Source organism: Dermacentor albipictus, chromosome 1 (genome assembly GCF_038994185.2).
Source record: "Dermacentor albipictus isolate Rhodes 1998 colony chromosome 1, USDA_Dalb.pri_finalv2, whole genome shotgun sequence".
Lineage (NCBI taxonomy): Eukaryota > Metazoa > Arthropoda > Arachnida > Ixodida > Ixodidae > Dermacentor > Dermacentor albipictus.
Window position 1 is genome coordinate 452,077,755 of NC_091821.1, and position 9,649 is coordinate 452,087,403.

The window sequence follows — 9,649 nt, forward strand, 5'->3', positions numbered from 1 at the left end:
CTGCTGAACTTGGCTGATGTGAATTTCAGTAGTTTGGGGTACCCTCAAAGCTATGCTGTACTTTTCATGCATTTTAAAATGGTCAGTTTGACATATGTGATTGGCTGTGGCATTCTGAGAGAAACAAGGCCTCTTGTGAATAATGCATATATGCATTATTAGCATTTTCTAATACTCTTTCAAGAAGCAGCCTACAAGCTGCTCCCCGAAGAAGTGACCACCTTTGCTTACGCTACGTGGCAGTCTGGTCCAGTTTACTTAACCTGTCTGCCATCTATGCACGAAAACGAGGAGAGAAGCGAAAAAAGGGACCTTCGATTTATGTTTTTGCACAGATGGCTCATACATTGCACTTTTCTTATCTCGCATGCTTTGTTAACTCAAAGCTTTCTATGGGCGAATATCATTTCATTCCTATTTATACCTAATAAGAATTACTTAGTTCACAGTGTCACTTTTTATATTATACTTTTGTGAGACTAAGCTCACTTGTTTTAATGCAAGTGTGGCTGGGCCTGCAGAAAGAGTAAGCAGACTACTGTGTTGCTGATCAGTGCTGATCTCCACGTCCGAGCTGGTCCCACAACATCCAGGCACCACTGTGCTTTGCTTCATTGACAAGGTAATATGATATAGACACCTTGCACCTCAGTATCAGTTTCGAGAAATATGCTAAGACACAAGGGTTGGCCTTGGTGATAAATACACTCGTGTTCTTTTTTTTAAGCGTTCTTCTTGCAGTGTTCCTCATGTACATGTTTTCAGAGGATGCTTAAATGCAAACTGCCATGGAACTTGTTTATGCCTTAAAGTAGCACTCTTTCACCAAGAAAAAAGCCTTATTTAATGCACAATTCATAAGAAAGGTGAGGAGGTGACAGGACATAACAGTCTAACAGCCATCCAATTTTACTGCTTGCAGAGCAATATAAAGTGAGAGGTGAAAGGGCAAGAACAGATAAATCGACAATGTATGTTGCTCACACAACTGCGAAAAGAAGCATGGCTACTATGACACTTGTTTTACAATGATAAATAAGCAGTCTTGCTATCTGATAATCCACTGGAGGGCGAGCCAACTCGCAGATTCTCTGTAACACATGTAAGGAAAGGCTCACAAATCTTGCCAGCCCTATGCTCGTAACACATTGCCACAGTTGCATAGTTTTCAAACAAAATAATGCAAGTGAGCTTTGCACCACCAAAAGACCTGAGCATTCAGTTGACATGTTTGCAGATCCAGTCATTTATACATTGGCCTGTTTTGTTGACATGGTGTCTACTGCACGACAGTGGTATTTAATATCCATCAACACCCCTGTGCTCGACGTACTCTTTCTTGCATGCTTTTTTTTCACAGGTAGTGGAAGATTACTTGATTCCAGAACAATTTGGCTTGTTCTGCACATGATAGTGAACTTCCCAGTCTTATATTAAACATGGAATTGGTTAGGAAGATGTGGTATTTTTTATAGTGCCCTGGTGCATTCAGATTGTGCAGAGGCTTCAAGCTTGTATTGACAAAAATTGGGATGAAGCCATAAGAGGAGAATTGTAAAAGTGTAACGAAAGCCTCCTGATAGATATGCTGAGTTGTGCTGCTGTGAACACTTATTGGTTATCCCTACTGGGTAACGCTGTTAAAGTTATGGATGCTTTGACACTGTAGGGCCTACAAGGTGGCTAGCATTACGGAACACATTAAAACAACTGTAGGGATGCATGTTGTGCTATTGCATCATAATTGGCCCACAAAGTGACCACCTTTGCTTACACTATGTGGCAATCTGGTCCAGTTTACTTAACCTGACTGCCATCTATGCATGAGGAGGAGAAGGGACTAAAAAATGAAGGGACCTTTGATTAATGTTCTTGTACAGATGGCCCATACATTGCATTTTTCTTATCTTGCAGGCTTTGTTACTTAAAGCTTTCTACGGGCGAATATCAGCATTTCATACCTAATAAGTATTGCTTTGTTCACAGTCTCACTTTCTATATTTACCGTATTTACTCTCATAATGATCGCACTCACGTAATGATCGCAGCCCTGAATTTTGTCATCCAAATTCGATTTTTTTTATTTCCTGTGTAATGATTGCACCCCTAACTTGCTGCAGCGATATGTCATGTGCCAAGTCTAGCTATTAATGATCGCGCTTACCATCTGTCGAATGCTACGCGAACAACTCTTCAAGATAAACCAAGTGGTCTGCACGCACCAAACATTTTTAAGCAGATGCTCGTTTTCATTCCTTTCATTACTTTCCGCACTTCCATGACAAAAAAGCTACAACCAAAATTGCCTTTATTATGTGTAGGCTTTGTAATGGTTGTGGTCAACAGCAACAAAAAAGATGCCTTTCGATTCTTCTCATCTGCACTCGTGGGCACGCAACAAATCACGAGCGGCAACAATAGCAGCCACATTTACACTGATACGTTAGAAGTGTACCCTATCCATACGCCGACACTTGTAACACAGCTAAGATATTTGCCCACCCTTAGCACAAACGTGCTGTATTAGGATAGTAGTGAAGACAAATGCCGCAGTTTCTGCAGCATGCCCGCCGTGTCTTTCTATGTCACTGGCAGCTAAGCGTGCCCATCTGTTTCTGCCCCCTCATAGTGGACATGGCGACGTTATTGCCACAAACTTACCGATATTAACGATATTATTCATTACTGATATGGAAGAAACTTTCAATGCAAGTAATGTACTCGAGAGAAAAAAAAATCGCGTTCGGCGCATTTGGTGTTTTCAGCTTGCTATGCTGGCCGCCACTTTTGTTTCGGTGTCCCGCACTACATACAGTGGCAGCCACTTATTTCTTGACCTATTGCCATCCCGCAGCAAACGCGGGATGAAAAAAATTCTTTTTGCGGGAAATTTAACCGGCATAATGATCACACACCTGAATTTGTGACCATTTTTTTTTACAAGAAAATGCGATCATTATGCGAGTAAATACAGTACTTTGTGGCACCAAGCTCACTTGTTTTATTGCAGGTGTGGCTGGGCCTGCAGAAAAGCTGTAAGGAGACTGCAGTGTTGCTGATCAGTGCTGATCTCCACGTCCGAGCTGGTCCCACAACATCCAGGCACCACTGTGCTTTCACAAGGTAATATGTTGTGGACACCTTGCACCTCAGTACCAATTTTGAGTTTGACTTGATAAATATTTAAGAAGACACAAGGTTTGGCCTTGGGGATAAATACACTCGTGTTCTTTTTTTGAAGTGCTCTTTCTGCAGTGTTCCTCATGTACATGTTTTCAGAGGATGGTTACACTCCTTAAATGCAAACTCCATTGGAGCTTGTTTAGGCCTCAAACTAGAACTGTTTCACCAAGAAAAAATCCTCATTTAATGCACAATTCATAAGGAAGGTAAGGAGGTGACAGGCAGTGTCTTAACTATCCAGTTTGACTGCTTGCCCAGCAATATCAAGCGAGAAGCGAAAGGGCAATGCTAACAGATAAATCGGCAATGCATGTTGCTTGCACAACTGCGAATGCGACACATGACATGGATACTATGAATGCTGATATGACGATAAAAATATTGTAGTTTTTACATTAGCCGGTAAGCTTATTAATATTTTGCACCAGCAAACAACCAGTTTGGTAGCTGTAGTTGTTGCACTGCTTCAGGAGTAAGATATTCTTTTTAATGAAAATTGAGTAGTGCTGCGGTTAGCGAAGCTATTTCTGCCTGTACAATAAATTAGGCATTTTTAAAGAGGCGGCATATAACAATTGTGTTGCTGTGCCACATAATTAGTAAAGTGAGGGGAGGTTTAAGTAAGCAAAAGAGGAAGATTAACCTTGTCGTACAAACAGATCCTTGTCTCGGCTGTCGTCACTGTGATGCAACGGCTCCCAGATAACTGGGGGGGGGGGGGGTTAATTAGCCTTAAAAAGCTGACGCAATAATACAAAAAGCCATTGAAGAGTGTGGTTGCACCTATGTTTGACCAGTGCAGTATCGGGAGCAGGGCCAGACAGCAGCTGAAATGTTATGTAATAGAAGCTGGTCATATTGAGTGCTCTAACATGCTAACAAAACCTGTCATTTAGTTTCTATAGTGGTATTAAAGGTGCATTAATCTTTCCTATAAACAATTCTGCACTGGCATCTATGCAGTGTTTTCCATCTGCATATTCCGCAGTGCGGTAGCAAAAAGCTGTGAAATCTGTGTATTCACTTGCATGAGCTGGTTATGCTTCATGAATACTTTGTTTAGCGCAAAACGACACACACAAGACGACAGGACAAGGCGCTACTCTCAACTGACATCATTTTATTGCGTCACTCCTTTATAGACCGCTCAAACCAGAGGAACATGCGCAGTGAGCACAATGCGGTGAAGCCACCACCAACATCCGATCCAAAGAGCGCACTCATGTGACAGAATCCAAAAAACCAAATTCAGTGCTTTACTAGGTTAAGGAAGGCACACTAATGCACTGTGACTCCAGTGACTTAATGAAAAATGCTTCCGATAACTCTCGGGCGGTGGTGTCACGGCTCTTTTTCAAAATCGTGGTATCACGAAACATGGGTTTGCATTTGCATGTTTTACAATGCTGAGCCAAATGGGAACCTGTGCCTGTTGGTATGGATCGCTCATGTTCTCTAAGGCGCTCGTTAACACAGCGGCCTGGCTGCCCTACATACACTTTGCCACATGACAAGGGAATCTTATAAACGACACTGACGCTGCATTCTACAAACTTCACGTGGTTCTTTTCACAATCAGGTTTTTTACTTGTTTTAGAAATACGGCTGCACGACATTGACAGTTTCTGAGGAGCGGAAAACACTACCGGAATTTGGTATTTAGTGGCGACATTCTTTAGATTGTGAGCCACTCTGTGGCAATACGGCACAACTTCAGGCCTCTTCTTTTGTGTGATGCAGTTACTTTTGTGCCGCTTCCCTTTCACTTTCTGAAGCAATACCTCCGAGACTGACGTCACCACCACACTTGGGTAACCAGCAGCCTGCAGCCTATTTAACTGTGCAATGAAACTCATGTTCGCAGAGTGATGACAAGATTGCATAAAGGAAGATTCTAAACACATCAAAGCAATGGCGCGTTTCACAGTCTTTGAGTGCGCAGACGCGTAAGGTAAAAGTTCCTTACGTGCGCGTGGCGAGTACATCTGACAGGCGTGGCCTGTTTGTAAGGATAGCTGCAAATCTAAAAACTGGAGTTTACCGTCCCTAGATAGCTCATGTGTGAAAGTTAAACCTTTGCCATTGTCATTGAAAAGTGTTAAAATATCAGCTACCGTCACGGAGCATTCGTTGTTAGTCTGTTTTATCACAACAAGAAAATTGTCAACATATCTAACAATTTGAACCGAGTCATTGTTTAAGGCACTCTTAAGAGCGCGGTCGACAAAAGATAAAAAAATATTACAAAGAGCAGGCGCCACACATGAACCAATACACACACCATTTTTCTGGATAAAAAGGTTATTTTCGAACAGGATAAAAGTTGCACTTCAATAAAATTCAAGAAGGGACATGAAACTTTCCGAAGATAACCCGGTGGCATTGCAAAAATCTACCTCGCCACTTTCTTCGATGCACATCATCACACTGCGAAATAGCTCATCATGCGGTATAGAATCGTAAAGATCTTCGACGTCAACAGAAAAAATGTTGGCTAATGAATGGTTGTCTTCCAGAAAGGAAACAACATCGAAAGAATCCTTTATGCCATAAGGATCGTCAATAGTTAAATGATTAAACTGTTTTTGCAAAAAGCGGCTAACCAAAACCTGCCAACAGTTGTTTTCACTGACTATTGTACGGAAAGGCACATCCGGTTTGTGCGTTTTTGCAGTGAAAAAACCTCTAAAGCAAGTAGCTTACATTGTTTTACATCTTTCACAATCTTGGTGAGGCCTATGACACAGACACACAAATATCAGGGCCCACTGATATTTGTCTCCTGATCCTGCTGTTCTCGTCAGTCACATAGCTTTTGCTGTGTGCCGTGCAAGGATGCTTACGTTCTGCATGAAGAATGGACATGTTCCTCAAGATGTGGCGAGTCTCTTCGGGAACGTCAGGCCTTCCGTCGGTCACGTGTGGCGAATGTGTCGGATTCTTCGTTCTGAAATTTGGGGGCAGGTACGCCTTCTGTACGACTGGTTGAGAGCTGTGTGCTACTCGCGCGATGCACCTATTGTGGCCTAGAAGAAGTTTCGTTTCTACAGACTTCTATCAACTTGGACTACAGAATTCTGGTGGACACAGCTGCTGCTACTCCTCCGGTCCAGACTACCGTGCAGAAAGGAAAAAACGCAACCGGTCACCACTGGTTTCCAGGTACTCGGTGACGTCAGGCTTCCTGACGAAGTTGCTGCATTGCTAAAGAATGGGCCGAAGTACAGCACGGAACCAAGAATTCCTGCACATGAGCTACTGGCTTTGAACAGGCGCATCGCAAGGAAAGCAGAACTAGAGGACCAGGAGCGGTGCCTCCTCGATAGGGTGGACAACCTTCGTAGGACCGCCACTGGGAGCGCGCCACCTTCGACAGCTGTGATCAAAAGGACAGTATCTTTCTTTAGAGACAATGAACTGCGGCTGTTACTGAGTGACAAAGAGGGCGGGTTTGTGATAGCTCCGTCTGCTGTCTTCAACAAAAAAGCCATTGAGGCTGTCAACAAACACTTCATTCTGGCAAATGAGAAAGCTCAGAAGGTAAAACGCAAAGCCATTTCTTTGTTGGAAAATATAGGCCTCACCAAGATTGTGAAAGATGGTAAACAATGTAAGGTACTTGCTTTAGATGTTTTTTTTTCACTGCAAGAACACACAAACCGGATGTGCCTTTCCGTACAATAGTCAGTGAAAACAACTATTGGCAGGTTTTGGTTAGCCGCTTTTTGCAAAAACAGTTGAAGCATTTAACTATTGATGATCCTTATGGCATAAAGGATTCTTTCGATGTTGTTTCCTTTCTGGAAGACAACCATTCAGTAGCCGACATTTTTTCTGTTGATGTCGAAGATCTTTACTATTCAATACCGCATGATGAGCTATTTCGCAGTGTGATGACGTGCATCGAAGAAAGTGGCGAGGTAGATTTTTGCAATGCCACCGGGTTGTCTTCAGAAGGTTTCATGTCCCTTCTTGAATTTTATTTAAGTGCAACTTTTATCCTGTTCGAAAATAACCTTTTTATCCAGAAAAATGGTGTGTGTATTGGTTCATGTGTGGCGCCTGCTCTTTGTAATATTTTTTTATCTTTTGTCGACCGCACTCTTAAGAGTGCCTTAAACAATGACTCGGTTCAAATTTTTAGATATGTTGACGATTTTCTTGTTGTGATAAAACAGACCAACAACGAATGCTCCGTGACGGTAGCTGATATTTTAACACTTTTCAATGACAATGGCAAAGGTTTAACTTTCACACATGAGCTATCTAGGGACGGTAAACTCCAGTTTTTAGATTTGCAGCTATCCTTACAAACAGGCCACGCCTGTCGGATGTACTCGCCACGCGCACGTAAGGAACTTTTACCTTATGCGTCTGCGCACTCAAAGACTGTGAAACGCGCCATTGCTTTGATGTGTTTAGAATCTTCCTTAATGCAATCTTGTCATCACTCTGCGAACATGAGTTTCATTGCACAGTTAAATAGGCTGCAGACTGCTGGTTACCCAAGTGTGGTGGTAACATCAGTCTCGGAAGTATTGCTTCAGAAACTGAAAGGGAAGCGGCACAAAAGTAACTGCATCACACAAAAGAAGAGGCCTGAAGTTGTACCGTATTGCCACAGAGTGGCTCACAATCTAAAGAATGTCGCCACTAAATACCAAATTCCGGTAGTGTTTTCCGCTCCTCAGAAACTGTCAATGTTGTGCTGCCGTATTTCTAAAATAAGTAAAAAACCTGATTGTGAAAAGAGCTATGTGAAGTTTGTAGAATGCAGCGTCGGTGTCGTTTATATAAGATTCCCTTGTCATGTGGCAAAGTGTATGTAGGGCAGTCAGGCCGCTGTGTTAACGAGCGCCTTAGAGAACATAAGCCATACATGATCCATAGCAACAGGCAAAGGTTCCCATTTGGCTCAGCATTGTAAAACGTCCAAATGCAAACCCATGTTTTCTGATACCACGATCTTGAAAAAGAGCCGTGACACCACCGCCCGAGAGTTATCGGAAGCATTTTTCATTAAGTCATTGGAGTCGCAGTGCAGTAGTGTGCTTTCCTTAACTTTGTACAGCGCTGAATTTGGTTTTTTGGATTCTGTCGCATGAGTGCGCTCTTTGGATCGGATGTTGTTGGTGGCTCCACCGCATGGTGCTCACTGCGCATGTTCCTTTGGTTTGAGCGGTCTATAAAGGAGTGACGCAATAAAATGCTGTCAGTTCAGAGTAGCGCCTTGTCCTGTCGTCTTTCTTGTGTGTGTCGTTTCGCGCTAAACAAAGTATTCATGGATTCGCACCAACTAGCCCGCCAACGCATTGTGCTGGTTATACTTGTTCATTTAATGTAAAATACTTGTGGAAAAGTATTAGACTATTTCAGTGGTCTTGTATTGCAATTCTGCAGCCATTTCTATTCTTTGTGAAACACGAACATTTAACAGAGACGAGAACAAGACAATGCGAGGACGAGCACTTGCTTTCAACTGCTGTGGTTAATCTTGAAATATCAATTTACGTAGGTAGAAAACTCATGAGCCTCCGTGTTCTCTTTTTCCTGTTTCTCTGTGAGATGTTCACGCTTTACACACAATATCATGCAAGAACCCGCCAAATCAGTTATGCAGTGGAGCTACCTATTGTGCATGTCAGTTCCAATGGCTTGTTGTAATCTAACAGGGCCGGCTGCTTTGTTTACATTTTTGTGCAGATGCATACGAGCACTGTTTCAAAAACGCCGAACACTGTGGATACGGAGGCAAGGAGGCTGAAGGACCTGAACAAGCACCTGGCCACGATGCTTCGGAATACAAAATAAAGATGGTTTGTGTTAATTGTGGGCCCTAAAAAGTGTCCTCTTTGTCTCTGAGCTGGCACATCGGCCGACTCACGTGATCGAAATTAATCGCTGCAATGTTGGCAGAATGTGTTACTGTGTGGAACTTCACCAAAAATATTGCATGAACAAAAGAACATTCAACACAAATGATACATTCAACACAAATGCGAACACTTGTAGAATGCAGCTAAACAAGAATGGTGTCATTTTGCATAGCTGAATGAGAACATTTTCATGTAGCATACACAAACGAGAACGATATCGTTTCGCATCGCCGTGCGAGAACTATCTCGTCAAGCACAGCTATGCGAGAATAATCTCGTTTAATATACCCACACGAGAACGATCTCGTTCATTGACGATGTCCACTCGTACACATGTGATGTACGACGTCGTCGAGTCTACGGAGCAATAATAGCGTACAGATGTTCTCGTGAAATTCTCATACATATTTTTTCAATAGGGTTCTGCTAGGTAGGCACACTTTAAGCAAGATGCCGAAGTTCTTCCGATTATAAACAGACAAGCGGTTGCAATTTCAGACGATCATTTGGTCAGCTGTGTTTCAGACTGCCTCAGCACTTCAGTGCTTGTAGTGGCGGTGAATAGTGGGTGGGAGGACGAGACCATACAG

The 9,649-nt window shown here is 42.7% G+C and overlaps 1 long non-coding RNA gene across 1 annotated transcript; it reads left to right on the top strand.

The window, feature by feature from the left end:
* The first annotated feature begins 204 nt into the window (after positions 1-204).
* LOC139054763 (uncharacterized) lies at positions 205-9,010 on the top strand. The gene is made up of 3 exons (XR_011511499.1): positions 205-622; positions 3,011-3,123; positions 8,887-9,010. It is a non-coding gene; the product is annotated as an uncharacterized lncRNA (long non-coding RNA).
* The last annotated feature ends 639 nt before the right edge of the window (positions 9,011-9,649 follow it).